Source organism: Oryctolagus cuniculus, chromosome 15, assembly GCF_051225735.1.
Source record: "Oryctolagus cuniculus isolate XC-2025 breed Fujian yellow rabbit chromosome 15, ASM5122573v1, whole genome shotgun sequence".
Classification (NCBI taxonomy): Eukaryota; Metazoa; Chordata; class Mammalia; order Lagomorpha; family Leporidae; genus Oryctolagus; species Oryctolagus cuniculus.
In genome coordinates, this window is record NC_142881.1 from 65,575,790 (window position 1) to 65,590,614 (window position 14,825).

General features: G+C 47.6%; 1 protein-coding gene across 2 annotated transcripts in view; it reads left to right on the plus strand.

Annotated features, from left to right (window-relative positions):
• Positions 1 to 559: 559 nt before the first annotated feature.
• KAT6B (lysine acetyltransferase 6B) overlaps positions 560 to 14,825 on the plus strand; it is a 229,521-nt gene continuing 215,255 nt past the window's right edge. Inside the window, exon 1 of one of the 2 annotated variants that reach the window (XM_089313499.1) lies at positions 560 to 613. The gene's annotated coding sequence lies outside the window, so the exon portion shown is untranslated. Of the gene's footprint in view, positions 614 to 11,643; positions 11,669 to 14,825 lie in introns of those variants that run through there. The other variant, XM_089313500.1, reaches the window with a different exon arrangement.

The following is a 14,825-nucleotide window of genomic DNA, read 5'->3' on the forward strand; positions in this document are numbered from 1 at the left end:
TCATTCACCTATTAGTGGACATGTAAGTCATTTCCATTCTATTACACACAATGCCTCAGTGGACATGTTTTCATTTGTCCCTTGGATCACATATGGGAGAGTCCTGCTGGAAGGGGAACTGCTGGGTTGTGGATATTTGCCTCTCTAATGTTGTTAGGATTGCTAAACTGCCCTGCAAAAGGGCGTCCCACTTTGCATCTGCACCTGCTTTCAGACAAGTTTCATTTGCTACACAGCCTCATTAACCCTTAAAATATCTGTGATTTTAGTTTGCATTTTCCCACATTTGGTGAAGTTGAACACCTTTTCTAATGTTTATTTGTGGTTTGAGCTTCTCCTCTGACTTCCTGTTCATGTCCTTCAGTCATTATTATATGGAGATATATCTGCCTTAATTTTTTTTTCAATTTGAAAGAGAGAGAGAGATGTTATCGTCTTGTCTGGTTTACTCCCCTAGACGCCTGCAATGGCTGGCCAGGCTGGGCCAATGCCAAGCCAGCAGCCAGGAACTCAGTCCAGGTCTCCCACATCAGTAGCCGGGTCTTGGTAACTTGAGCCATCACCTGCTGCCTCCCAGGATCTGCATTATCGGGAAGCTGAACAGGAGTCAGAGGTGAGTATTGAGCCCAGACGTGGCAATATGGGAGGCTAGCAGGTTTTTTTTTGAAAGTTATTTATTTGAAAGATGGAGTGAAAGAAAAAGAGAGAGATACAGGATGATAGGGAAACCTCTTTGCTGGTCACTCCCAAATGCCTGCAAAACAGCCAGAGCTGAACCAGGTCAAAGTCAGGAGCAGGAACTCCATCTGGGTCTCCCATGAGGGTGGCAGGGACCTGAGGACTTGGGCCATCATCTGCTGCCTTCCTAGGTGAATTACCAGGGAGCTGCATCAGAAACGGAACACAAGGGCTTGAACTGGAGCTTCAGTATGGGATGCTGGTGTCCCAAGCCACAGCTCAACCCACAGTGCCATAACCTGGCCCTGACTTCAGTGTCAGTAGCTGGCCTCTTAGCCAGCAGGTCAAACACCCTCTCCTCTACCTTTTTAAAAATTGATTTTTAGAATAATGTATATTTTTCATATACTGATCCTTTGTTGAATACACCCAACCCGTAGTTGATTATACATAATGAAAATATCTTCTCTTCTTTCCTGGCTTGTCTTCACGTTTCAAAATGATATGTTTTGTTGTACAGAAGTTTCTAATTTTTATGTGGTTGAATATCTGAATCCTTTTAAGGCTTGTGCTTTTCTGTGACTTGTTTAAGAAATGATCCTCTATGCCAAGTTCATAACATCTCATAGCCATTCCTCTATTTGTTAATGCAGTCAATCTGGTTAGTGTTAAGAAGGAAGGGGAGGATGGATCTGTCCCTTTGGAGGTGAGTTTGCATATCTTGCCTGGATTCTTTAGTGCTGGTTTCTCAGTTTCACCCTCTCTGGGCAAACTCTGTTCCCCATTTTTGTAGATTGCAACAAAAATGTTACTAAAATGTCCAAATCCTAGGCAGATTTTTATTTAATGGACCTGAGGTGGAGTCCAGAAGTCTGCATTGTGATTTGCAACACAAGTGATTTGCTTAATGTTTATTCATTTTTTATTTTCATCTACATAAAAGGCAGAGTGACAGAAGGAGAGAGAAGGAAAGAGAGAGGTCTTCTATCTGCTGGTTTATTTCCCAAAGGCCCACAAGAGCCAGGGCTGGGCTAGACCAAAGCCAGGAGCCTGGAACTCCATCTGGGTCTCTCATATGGCAGGGACCCAAGCACCTGAGCCATCATCTGCTGCCTCCCAGTATCGGAAGCCAAGTGTTCAGGAAGTGAATGTCTCAAAAGGTGACCTAACCCACTGAGCTACAACCCCCACCCTGATTTACTTCTTTTTAACTGACACACTAAACTTCTCCCCTCCTCCTCCTCTTTCTTCTTTTTTGAGAAAGATCTTCCATCTGCTGGTTTATCCCCAGGTCACTACAATGGCTGGGACTGGACCAGACTCAAGGAGGGAGCCTAGAACTTAATCTAGGCCTTCCAGTTGGATGGCCGGCACGCGAGCACTTGAGCCATCACCTGCTGCCCCCCAGAGTCTGTATTATAAGAAGCTGGAATAGAGAACAGAGCAAGGACTCGAATGTAGCTACTCATGGGCCATGGATGTCTCACCCCTAGGCCATCAGCCCCAGGTGATTTTAATCTCCTCTGAAGCCACAAGATCATGCTTAACTGGCCCTCCTAGGAGCCTGGGGACTGGACAGTGAGCCCCCTATTTGCTGGATGGTGATTAAGCCTTGCTCTGCCTTGGTTCCTCCTGGTAAAGGGGGAAGGTGAACGTGCTTCCTGGGAAGTGCTGTTCTATGGGTGATGGGCCCTGCAGGGCTCGGGCCTGGCAATCAGCAAGCATACAGTGCATGGCAGATCTTCCTTAGCTCCAAGGCGCCAAGATCTGGGCCGAGCCTGTCACCGAGCGCCATTTCCCACCATGCTCCTCACCTTGGGCAGGTCACAGAGCTGCTCAGAGCCTCCATTGCATCGTCTGTGAATTGGTATCTGCCTTCAGGGTTGTTGTCAGGATTGGAAATGGCAGTGAAGGCCCAGGCAGGTGTTCAGCACCGTTACAGAGTCTGTATCTTAGAGTTTCTAATTCTGGAGAATGTGAAACTGGAAGCTCAGAAGCTGCTGTCAGTGGGGAGCCACAGCCGTGCAGGCAGTCCCCGGGGCATCTTGTATGTCCCCACTCGGTGCCTAGGTTGATCCTGGACAAGCCAGCTTTCTGCAAAAATTTGATAGTTTCTTTCCACTGTACTACACAATTCTTACATTCATCAGTGCTTCCACAAATCTGAAGAAATCCTTTTATTATTTTATTTAACAGGTGCTCATATAAAGCTTTCTTTAAAATTTTTTGGCAAGGCTAGCTTTGTGGCTCAGTGGGTTAAGCTACTGTGTGCAACACTGTCATCCCATATAGGTGCCAGTTCAAGTCCCGGCTGCTCTCCTTCCACTTCAGCTCCCAGCTACTGTGCCTGGGAAAGCAGCAGAAGATGGCCAAGTATTTGGGCTCCTGCCACCCATGTGGGAGATCCAGATGGAGTTTCAGGCTCCTGGCTTTGGCTTGGCTCAGCCCCAACCATTGTGGCCATTTGGGGAGTGAGTCTCTCCCTCTCTCTCTGTAACACTGCCTTTCAAATAAATAAATAAATCTTAATTTTGTTTCTTACTTATTGGGGAGGTGGCTCACTCCCCAAATGCCCACCATAGCAGGAGTTGGCAAAAACCAAAACCAGAAGCCGGAACTCAATCTGCTCTCCTACATGAGTGGCAGGGACCCACCTATGTGACCCATCACCACTGCATCACAGGTTTGCATTAGCAGGAAGCTAAAGTCAGGAACTGAAACTGGGAATCAGACCCAGGCACCCTGTTATGGGGCATGGGCATCTTAGCCAGCTTCGTAACTGCTAGGCTAAATGCCTACCCTTAAGTGCTTCGTATTAATTAATTCATTTAATCTTCATGACAACCCTATGTGATAGGTGCTATTATTGTTCCATCTTATTCATAGGGAGACTGATTTAGGGAGCAGCCTTGGACTGAGTAAACTGAGCTCTGAGACTGGTGCATTTAGTACAATGGGACAAGACCTGGGAGAAGATGATTCAAACCCTGGTACTTACCAAAGCTTTCTTCTCCAATTGCTGCTGTTTAAGACTGGGGTAGGGAAATGGAGGATCTCTTGATTTTAAAACCACATATCGGCTGGCGCTGCGGCTCACTAAGCTAATCCTCCGCCTGCGGCGCCGGCACACCGGGTTCTAGTCCCGGTCGGGGTGCCGGATTCTGTCCCAGTTGCTCTTCTTCCAGGACAGCTCTCTGCTGTGGCCCGGGAGTGCAGTGGAGGATGGCCCAAGTGCTTGGGCCCTGCACCCGCATGGGAGACCAGGAGAAGCACCTGGCTCCTGGATCGGTGCTTGCGCCAGTTGCGGCAGCCATTAGGGGGTGAACCAATGGCAAAAGGAAGACCTTTCTCTCTGTCTCTCTGTCTCTCTCTCTCTCACTGTCCACTCTGCCTGTCAAAAAATAAAAATTAAAAAAAAAAAAAAAAAAAACCAACCATGTATCAGGCCAGCACCGTGGCTCACTTGGTTAATCCTCCACCTGTGGCGCCGGCACCCCAGGTCTGTCCTGGTTGCTCCTCTTCCAGTCCAGCTCTCTGCTTTGGCCCGGGAAGGCAGTGGAGGGTGGCCCAAGTGCTTGGGCCCTGCACCTGCATGGGAAACCAGGAGGAAGTACCTGGCTCCTGGCTTCAGATTGGCCCAGCTCCGGCCATTACAGCCATTTGGGGAGTGAGCCAGCGGCTGCCAAGACCTCTCTCTCTCTCTCTCTCTCTCTCTCTCTCTCTGCCTCTGCCTCTCTGTAACTCTGCCTTTCAATTAAAAAAATAAATAAATCTTTTTTTAAAAACTTTTGGTAATAAAATACTTTATAGGTACCACTTAATGTCAAAAACATGGTATATTTCCACTGCTTAGCTTTTGTCTTTAAATTAAAAGCTAGTTTAAAAAAAAAAAAACAGGAATAAAAGTAAAATCATTTGATCCTCTCAAAAAACAATCTTCAACTTATCTGTGCAAATAGTTAGGTTCTCTCACTTTATTTTTTTAATATTTATTTATTTTATTTGAAAGACAGAGTTATAGAGAGGCAAAGGTTCACTCCCCAGATAGCTGCAACAGCTGGAGCTGCACCAATCCGAAGCCAGGAGCCAGGAGTTTCTTCTGGTCTCCCACATGGGTGCAGGGGCCCAAGGACCTAGGCCACCTTCCACTGCTTTCCCAGGCCACAGCAGAGAGCTGTGGAACAGCCAGGACTTGAACTGGTGCCCATATGGGATGCCGGCACTGCAGGTGGCAGCTTTACCTGCTACACCACAGCACTGGCCCCTAAGTTATCTTACTTTAAATACCATAATTTACTGGTCTTCACGATAAATAATTGTATATAAAAGAAGGCAGTGGTCTGAATTGTTTTGTAGAGGACATTTTACATAAATACCTAAACACTCTCCTGACTTAAAGTTTGTAATAATTAGTTAAGAGTAATTGTAAAACTCAATTCATTTAGCACCTAGGAATTCTTTTTAATATTTCAGATATAATTTACTAACCAAAAGGAGTAATGATTTTTCTTATGTGAAATTTCAGGGGTTTATATACAAAGAGGTTTTTTTTAAAAAGGCAAAGACTACAAAGTTCATGCATGCTTTCTATCTTTTCTAATAAATAAATCTTTAAAAAACAAACAAAAAAACCCATCTGGTATCCCAGCTCCAGCTCCTGACTCCAGCGTCCTACTAATGAAGATACTGGGAGGCGTGGAAATGGCTCAAGGGCTTGGGTTCCTGCCACCCACAGGGAAGGCCTGGGTGGCAGTCTTTGTTACTAGCTTTGGCCCTGGTCCAGCTCTGGCCATTGCAGGCATGTTGGAAGTGAATCAGTTGAGAGGAGCTCTCTGTATGTCAATCTCTCTGTTTCCAAATAAATAAGTTAAAAAAAAAAAAAAAAAAGACAACCTATCCTAGCACTCCATACCAGTAGGATGACTATTATAAACAAACCGGAAGCAGAGGTAGGCATTTGTGAAGCAGTTATGCTGCCACATGGGATATGCACATCCCACACTGGAGAGCCTAAGTTCTGGTCCATCCATTCCAGCTCCCTGCTAAAGCACACCCTGGGAAGCAGCAGGTGATGGCTGAAGTGGTCGGGTCCCTGCCACTCACTTGGACAACCTGGATTGAGTTTCTGGCTCCAGACTTTGGCCTGGCCCAACCCTGGCTGTTGTGACCATCTATATTGTGAGCCAGCAGATGGAAGAACTCTGTCTCTCTGTCTCTCTGCCTTCCAAACCAAGCCAAACCAAACAAAATAATAAATGCTGGGAAGTGTACAGAGAAATTAGAACTCCAATGCACCATTGCATTAAATATTTTTAAAAATTAATTTATGTATTTGAAAGAGTTACAGAGAGGCAGAGGCAGGGAGAGAGGGAGAAAGAGGTCTTCCATCCACTGGTTCACTCCCCAGACGGCTGCAACCACCAGAGCTGCGCTGATCTGAAGCCAGGAACCAGGAGCTTCTTTCTGGTGTCCCACGTGGGTACAGGGGCCAAAGCACTTGGGCCATCTTCCACTGCTTCCCAAGCCATCAGCTGGATTGAAAGTAGAGCAACCAGACTCCAGCTGGTGCCCGTATTGGATGCTGATGCCACAGGCAGAAGCTTAGCCTGCTACCCCATGGAACCAGCCCAGATATCAGTATCATATTTAAAGCAGCATTATTCACAATAGCTCAAAGGTGGCAACAACCCAAATGTCCATCAACAGACAAATAGATAAGAAAATGTGTTATCTCCATACATACAATGGGATATTACTCAGCCTTATAAAGGAAGCTAGTTCTGACATGTGCTACAACATGGGTGATCCTTGAGGACGTTATGCTATGTGAAATAAGTTATTCACAAAAAGGTAAACACTGTATGATTCCGGTTACATGAGTACCTGAAGTACTCCAAAAGGGACTGAAAGTAGAGTGATATTCCCAGCTCGCGGCACCCATATGGGAGACCAGGATGGAGCTCCTGGCTCCTCTCTCCAGCCAGACCCAGAACTGTCTGTTGTGGCTATATGGGGAGGGAACCAGCAGATGGAAGATCTCTCTCTCTCTCTCTCTCTCTCTCTCTGCATCTTCCTCTCTCAAAGATTTATTTATTTATTTGAGAGTTATAGAGAGAGAGAGGGAGAGACAGAGAGAGGGGTCTTCTGTCTGCTGGTTCACTCCCCAAATGGCTGGAATAGCTGGATCTGGGCCGATCCAAAGCCAGGAGCCAGGAACTTCTTGGTCTCCTGTGGGGTGCAGGAGCACAAGCACTTGGGCCATCCTCCACTGCTTTCCCATGCTATTAGCAGAGAGCTGGATTGGAATAGAGGCACCTGGGGCAGGAGCTGGTGCCCACATGGGATGCTGGCACCGCAGCAGGAGGTTTAACCTGCTACACCACAGCGCCAGCTCCTCTCTCTCTATCACTCTGCCTTGCAGATGAATAAATATGAAAGGAAAAAAGAGAAAAGGAAGGAAGGGAAGAGAGGGAGGGAGGTATGGAGGGAGGGGGACGGGGGGAGAGAGAGAAACAGGAAGGGAGGAGGGAAGAAAGGGAGGGAGGGAGGGAGAAAGAGAGAAAGAGAGAAAGAGAGAAAGAAAACAAAGTTGGAATCCTGGCTGCTGCTCCACTTCCAATCCAGCTCCCTGTTAATGTGCCTGGGAAAGAAGATGGCCCAAGTGTTTGGGCCCCTGCCATTCGTGGGAGACCTGGATGGAGCTCCTGACTCCTGGCTCTGGCCTGGTCCTGCCTTGGCTAGTGCAGCTATTTGGAGAGTGAACCAGCAGATGGGAGGTCTCTCCCTCCCTCCCTCTCTGTCTCTTCCTCTGAGTCTCTGCCGTTCAAATAAATGAATCAATCTCTCTCTTTTTTTTTTTTTTTTTTTTTTGGACAGGCAGAGTGGACAGTGAGAGAGAGAGAGAGAGAGAAACAGAGAGAAAGGTCTTCCTTTGCCGTTGGTTCACCCTCCAATGGCCGCCGCGGCTGGTGCGCTGCAGCCGGCGCACCGCTCTGATCCGAAGGCAGGAGCCAGGTGCTTCTCCTGGTCTCCCATGGGGTGCAGGGCCCAAGCAATTGGGCCATCCTCCACTGCACTCCCTAGCCACAGCAGAGAGCTGGCCTGGAAGAGGGGCAACCGGGACAGAATCCGGCGCCCCGACCGCGACTAGAACCCGGTATGCCGGCGCCGCTAGGTGGAGGATTAGCCTATTGAGCCATGGCGCCAGCTGCAACTTGCTTTTTCCACGCAACAGTCCAGCCCAGATGGGTTTCATGTTGATTCACATGGATCTCCCTGCTGTCCCAGACAGCTGGACTGTGTGACCTTGTGTGCTGGGCCACAGCCATGTACCTGGCCCCTGCTGGTGGGCAGCTGAGCCAGGAGTTTCCATCTTTTGCCTGCCACAGACAAGTGGACAGCGCCCTGCTCTCCTTTATTCCTTTCTGCACCTGTGCAAGTATTTCCGTGGGAAAGAATCCCGGAAGTGACATTACTTCACCCCCAGGTAAAGGCCTCTGTTAGTTTAAACAGATGCTGTAAAATGCATGAGAAGTATATAAAAGTGCTTCTATTGCTTCATTCCCCGGGGTGATTAATCCACCTAATCCTTGCCAATCTGATAACCTCACACTGATATTTCATTGTGATGGGAATGTAATTCTCTCTGAGCTTCAGCCTCCTTCCATCTCGTCCTCAAACACAGAACTGCAGGGTGGGGCCGGGAGAGGCACTGCTCCTGGCACAGGGAGAAGCTGAGCTCAGAGAGGTGGGCAGCTCTGGATGGTCCTGTGCCTTCGAGTCCGGCTGCCTGGCTGCACCACACTGTGTGACAGAGCAGCGACTGGAGGGTTCAAACCTCAGGTGACGGCGTCCGATTCTCGGGTGGTTCTCTGCTAAAGACCCTGGAATTCCGATAGGGTCTTTCTGCAGAGAAGCTTAGCTTCGGCCCAGTCGCCTGCCCCTTCCCCTGCCTTCTACCTTCAAATGCATCAGTCTCAAATAGGGCCAAGATGGCAGTCTTGTAGGAATTTTTTTTTAATTTATTTATTTACTTGAAAGTCAAAGTTACACACAGAGAGGAGAGGCAGAGAGAGAGAGAGAGAGAAGTCTTCCATCTGCTGGTTCACTCCCCAATTGGCCACAAAGGCCGGAGCTGCGCCCATCTGAAGCCAGGAGCCAGGAGCTTCTTCTGGGTCTCTCACGTGGGTACAGGGGCCCAAGGACTTGGCCCATCTTCTACTGCTTTCCCAGGCCATAGCAGAGAGCTGGATGGGAAGTGGAGCATCTGGGACTCGAACCAGCGCCCATATGGGATATTGGCACTGCAGGCAGTGGCTTTACCCGCTACGCCACTGCGCCGACCCCAGTCTTGTAGGAATATTGAGACACATAAATGAAGAGGAAAAGCAGCTTTTACAAAACTGATTCCTGAATTCCTGTACTCCTCACTGTGTACCATAATTAATAGTAACCTCAGTAATCCTTGCATATGATCTGGATTCAGGATACTCAGTTTACTTAGCTGCTACATTCAGTCGGTCAGTCAGTCAGTGTTTCCCAAATGCTTCCCAAGCATTGCCAGGCACAGAATATGATAGAGAGTAAGAGAGGTTTGGTCTGGGGAGAAAACATCTTTTTTTTTTTTTTAATTGTAAAATGAACTGTCAATATCAAAATCTTATAAACAGTTGCAAAAAGTGAGTGAGCAAAGAGTGAGCAAGCAACAGAGCTAGGCAGACAACTTCCTCTGTGTTTAAACGATAGACATCAAAGGCCAAAAAGCTGTTTCCCCATGTATAAAGATTACCAAAAGAGATAAAACAAACATGTAGAAAAAGAATAAGCTTATTAAAAAGTAAGCCACGGGGCTGGCGCTGTGGCATAGAGGGTAAAGTCGCCATCTTCAGTGCCAGCATTCCCTATGGGCGCCAGTTTGAGTCCTGGCTGCTCCACTTCCAATCCAGCTCTCTGCTATGGCCTGGGAAAGCAGTGAAAAATGGCCCAAATCCTTTAGCCCCTGCACCCACAGGGGAGACTTGGAAGAAGCCCCTGGCTCCTGGCTTTGGATCAGCACAGCTCTGGCCATTGCAGCCATCTGGGGAGTGAACCAGCAGGGATGGAAGACCTCTCTCTCTCTGCCTCTCCTTCTCTGTAGCTCTGCCTTTCAAATAAATAAATAAATAAAATCTTATTTAAAAAAAAAAAGTAAGCCACAAAATGAATATGAGCTACAATGAAAAAAAAGCTTTTAAAATATGACTTGCCTAATAGATTGGTTATGATATACACGAACTGTAAGCCATCAAAAGTATTTTGTTGTGGCTAATGGCATCTCATGTGAGTGCCAGTTTGAGTCTCAGCTGCTCCACTTCTGATCCGGCTAACATACCTGGGAAAGCAGCAGAAAACGCCCCCAGGGCTTGGGCCTCCATCACTCACATGGGAGACCTGGATGGCGTTTCAGGCTCCCGTCTTTGTCCTGGCTCAGCACTGGCCATTGCAGTCATTTGGAGAGTGAACATGCAGATTGAAGATCTCTCTCTCTCTCTCTCTCTCTGTACCCACCTTTAAAATAAACAAATCTATTTCTAAAAAGTATTTTATCAAAAATGTGTAACCTGAATCTAATCATGCTGAAACATCAGACAAACCGAAACAAGGAAATTCTACAAAACAACTGGCCTGAAATCTTCAATAACATCAGGTCATAAAGTCTAAGAAAGGCAGAGGAGCGCTTGCATATCAAAGAAAGTTCAAAACAGGGAAACAGACAACCAAAGGCAACAAGTGACCCTGGAGGGGCTCAAAAGAGATGCTTATAAAACATTTTCATGGGACAGTTAGTAAAATTTGGATATGAATTTGGGATTAGATAGCAGCAATTTAAGAGCCTTAAGTGTTATACATTTCATAATTGTGCCATGATTATTTAAGTGGATGTCTATACCGTTAGCAGCAAAAATGTTAATAGTTAGGGGTGGAAATCTACAAATTGCTCTCAAATATGTTCCTTAAAAACATGATACTACTAGGCTGGCTTTGTGGCATAGTGGGTTAAGCGGCTACCTGTGACGCCGGCACTCTGTCCTGGCTGCCCCACTTCTGAGCCAGCTCCCTGCTACTGGCTTGGGAAAGCAGCAGAAGATGGCCCAAGTGCTTCAGCCCCTGCCACCCATGTGAGAGACCTGGAAGAAGCTCCTAGCTTAAGCCTGGCACAGCCCCAGCAGTTGCCACCATCTGGGGAGTGAATCTCTCTCTGATTTTCAAAATGAACAAAGACATCTTTTTCTAAAAAGGATGATAATGCAATATACTGTATCCAGAATGATGAAGTAAAAGTGGCAAAAAAAAGAACAATTGGTGAACCTACATGGGAGTTTTCTGATGGTTTTTGCAATTTTTCTGTAAACTTAACTTTTTAAAAAAAATAAAACAGTTGAAAAGAAGGAAAGTTTTTAAGACATGCAAAGGAATGGTAGGGCTGATTGTTAACAGTGTCTCCCTCATGCTCTCTGGGCAGAGGTATTGGATGCCTCAGCACAGCTTTCCTGATGCCACATTAACGTCCCTTGCCCCTGGATGTCCCTAGTGCCTCCCTGATGTCTCTGGCTCTTGGAATCTGTCTCTTAGAAGATGTTCCTGATGTCCAAGTTCCAAAATGAAATCCGTTTTAGGAAGGCAAAGTTTCATTTCTGCCCAAAGTTGCCCCTGAATTGCAAGCTGTGTCTGAGCCCCTGGCAGCAGTGGCTGGCCTAGCACCCACTGGGTAAGACACTGGGGCTTAGTCTGTGCCTTCTCCCTTCGCACGTTTCCCCCTCCTCCCAGTTTCTTCCTGGTGAGGGCAGGAATGCTCTGAAGGTTCCATAGATTAGAGTTAATCATTTGCATAACACAATCTGGGCCACCCTGTACTTTCCTGTTAGAGAGGAGCCTTCCTTTTCCTGCTCCGCCAGCAGCTGTGCATGGGGGGTCATTCCGGCAGCGCAGCCAGTGGGGCATCGGGAGCGCAGTGAGTCTGGGAGCTGCCAGGGGAGCGGGCGGATGTGGGGCTGCGCTGGCCCCGTGCTGGGGGTGAGCCTGTGTACACTGCCGTGCCTTTGAATGTTGAGGCTGCTCACCTGTGCGGCTGGGGTCATACCTTGGAAAATCACTCTCTGTTTGCTGCAAGTTGAACATGACTGTTTCGTGACACAACTTGATAGAACATGGGACTGTCTTTTCCTTGTGTATTTTGTAGATTTGCCACAAGTTCTTGGCACTCACATAGAAAAGAACAATAGTCACTGGAAAATATCTACTGAGTGCCTTTTTGGGGTTTAAGTCACGAATGAGTTAGAGTCACCGGCCCTGTCTTCCAGGATTTCGTAGAGAGAGCAATCACTGGGATGTCACTGTTGTAGCCTAGAACAGGAAGAGCGGCTACGGGGAGCCCACATGCGCGAGGGGTCTGCAGAAAAGTTCATGGAAAATGAGTATCATGAAAAAGCTGTGCATCAGTTTCAAATGTTTTGTGTTACACTACTTGTGTTTTAATTCCATTTTCCATGGACTTTTTGAAGTTCTCTTATTTGTAGCCTCAGTTTTTTTTTTTTCTTGATTAAAAAAAAGGTTAATGGCAAAAACCACCTCAAAAAGTCAAAAGACAAGTGGAGGAAAAATATTTGCATATTTGTTAGCTGCAGGGCTAAGTCAAGGTACAAAAAGGCCCATTGGAAACTGAGGCCAGTGGTGCTTGAGTAGACAGTTCAATGAAAAGGAAATACAAATGGCTCTTAAACATATGAAAGGGAGCTCTGGCTCACTCATAAGAGAAATGCAAATCGAAATTTCAATGGGAGGCCACCTTCACATTGACTGAGAACAAAGCGTTGATGACACTTTGTGGAGGGCTTGCAAAGCTGGCTGTTCCCAGTCTCTGGTGCAAGCCTGCATGGCAACCACCTCTATGCTGGGTTAGCAGCTCCAGCGATCAAAATTAGAAATGCTCATCCCGGGGGCCGGTGTTATGGCACAGCAGATTGAGTCTCCACCTGTGATGCCAGCATCCCATATTGGCTCTGGTTCGAGTCCCGGCTACTCCACTTCTGACCCTGCTCCCTGCTGATGCTCCTCGGAAAGCAGCAGAAGATGGCCTAAGTCCTTGGGCCCCTGCAACCCTGTGGAGACCTGGATGGAGTTCCAGGCTTCTGGTTTTAGCCTGGCCAGCCCTGGCCTTCGTGCGCATTTGGGGAGTAAAGCAGCAGAAGGAAGTCTCTCTCCCCTCTTACCCTGTAACTTTGCCTTTAAAAAGCAAAACAACTCATTCTGTAACCCAACAGTTCCCCAGCTAGGGCTTTATCCTGCAGACACACTTACAGTTTGCAAACCATCACGCTGCTAAGTGAAAAAGCCAAAGTACAAGACAGTGTGTTTCCTAGGAGGGAGCTTCAAAAAGTTCATGGGAAATGTAATTTAAAATTTATGCATGAATTTCAATAATTTTATATACCAAAATAAGCATTTTAAAATTCAGTTTTTCCATGAACTTGGGGGAAATTATTTATTTATTTGAAAAGCAGAACAAGAGAGAGAGATCTTCACTCCCCAAAATGACTGCAGCAGCCAAGGCTGGGCCGGGCTGAAGCCGGGAGCCCACCTGGGTCTCCAAACATTTGGGCTATCTTCACTTGTCTTTCCAGACTCATCATTAGGAAGCTGGATTGGAAGCAGAGAAGTACCTTAGCCAGCTTCCACTGCCAGACTGTCTACTCTGGTATGCTGTCACTTGAGTTTATATATACAATTCTGTGGCTGTGCCATAATTTTTCTGCTATTGATGATATTGTATTGGCCCCATGTCTTTAGGATTATATCCTAATGCAGCAATAGATATCTTTTGTGGGTGAATTTTTGTCCACAACTCTGATTACTTTCTTGGGCTAGCCCAGAATACTGGGCCAAGGGGAAAGAAAAATGCATTTATGATAGCGGCTGTTACCGTTAAGCAGTCTGTATGGTCTCTTCATTCTTATCGAAGTCCTGTGAGGGAGGGGGGAGTGCCCCCATCTTCTCCTTGGGGAGAGGGGTGCAGAGGAGGGGGGGTGACTTTGTGGGGAGGTGCACAGTAGGAATGCAGACATCAGACCAGCTCTGCTGTGGAGTCCCTCACCTCTCTGTCTGCCTGGGACAATTTTTAGGACTCTTGATGAACCCTGGCAAGCTGTTCTGGAGAAACCCAGCACCAGTTTGCACACCTTCCCCTCCCACGGAGAGAGCCAAACCTACTGTTCCCAGGCCACCTGGGCAGTGATAATATTTTCATTCTGCTAATAGGGGAAAAAATAGACTCTGGTTGCCATGTCTTCTAGAATGAGTGAATCCAAACAGTTTTCATACACTTATTAGATGTGTGTTTTCTTCTTTTGTTCATTGCTTATGTTGGACTAAATATCCTAGAAGTATATCACACATTGTTTAAAATGTACCCTGCCCGTTCTTAGTCTCAGGAAAGACTCGGCTCACGTGGGCAGAAGCATCAGCCAAGTCAACCAGAGGGATTGTTGCGCCACCAGGTTCTCGGCTTTTCTAAGTCCAAGAGGGCTCGGGTGCGTCTGGATTGAGAAAGGTGGCAGCAAGGAGTTGGGTTTGAGGCTTAGACAAAACCACGCAGGTGCTCCTGGCTGTAAGAGTAGCCAGTGTCTGCAGCCACCATCATGGGATGACCTGCCCCTTCTGCTCAGTTGTCAAGGCCAGGCTGGTGACGGCCTCGGGGCTCTCCGGCTGGGACCCGTGCCAGGGTCCGGTTTCTGGAGCCTTCCCGGCCTCCTGCGCCTGCTCCTGCGCAGGCTGCAGCTGTAGCGTCACCGGCCTGGCGGGGAGAAGGGAGGCTGAGGGCTTTGGCATCTGGACTGGCGTGCGGACGGCCCTGTTCAGTTCTGTGCGCCTGACAACGGCTCTGGAGCAAGGTGCATTTTTCTGTTTGCTTTGCGGAGAGGGGCTCATGCTCTTGCTGCCAAGACGTCAGGGACCTATTCTTGAATGCACACCAAAATTTAAAGGAAAACAACAGGCTAGCTGATGTAGCCGCTGGGGAGGTGCTAGCGCTCCTTCCCTGCCCAGCCTTCCGGGCGCGGCCCGCCCCCGCCTCTGGGGCTTCCCGAGAGTTATTTTGTATCCTGCAGCTCTAG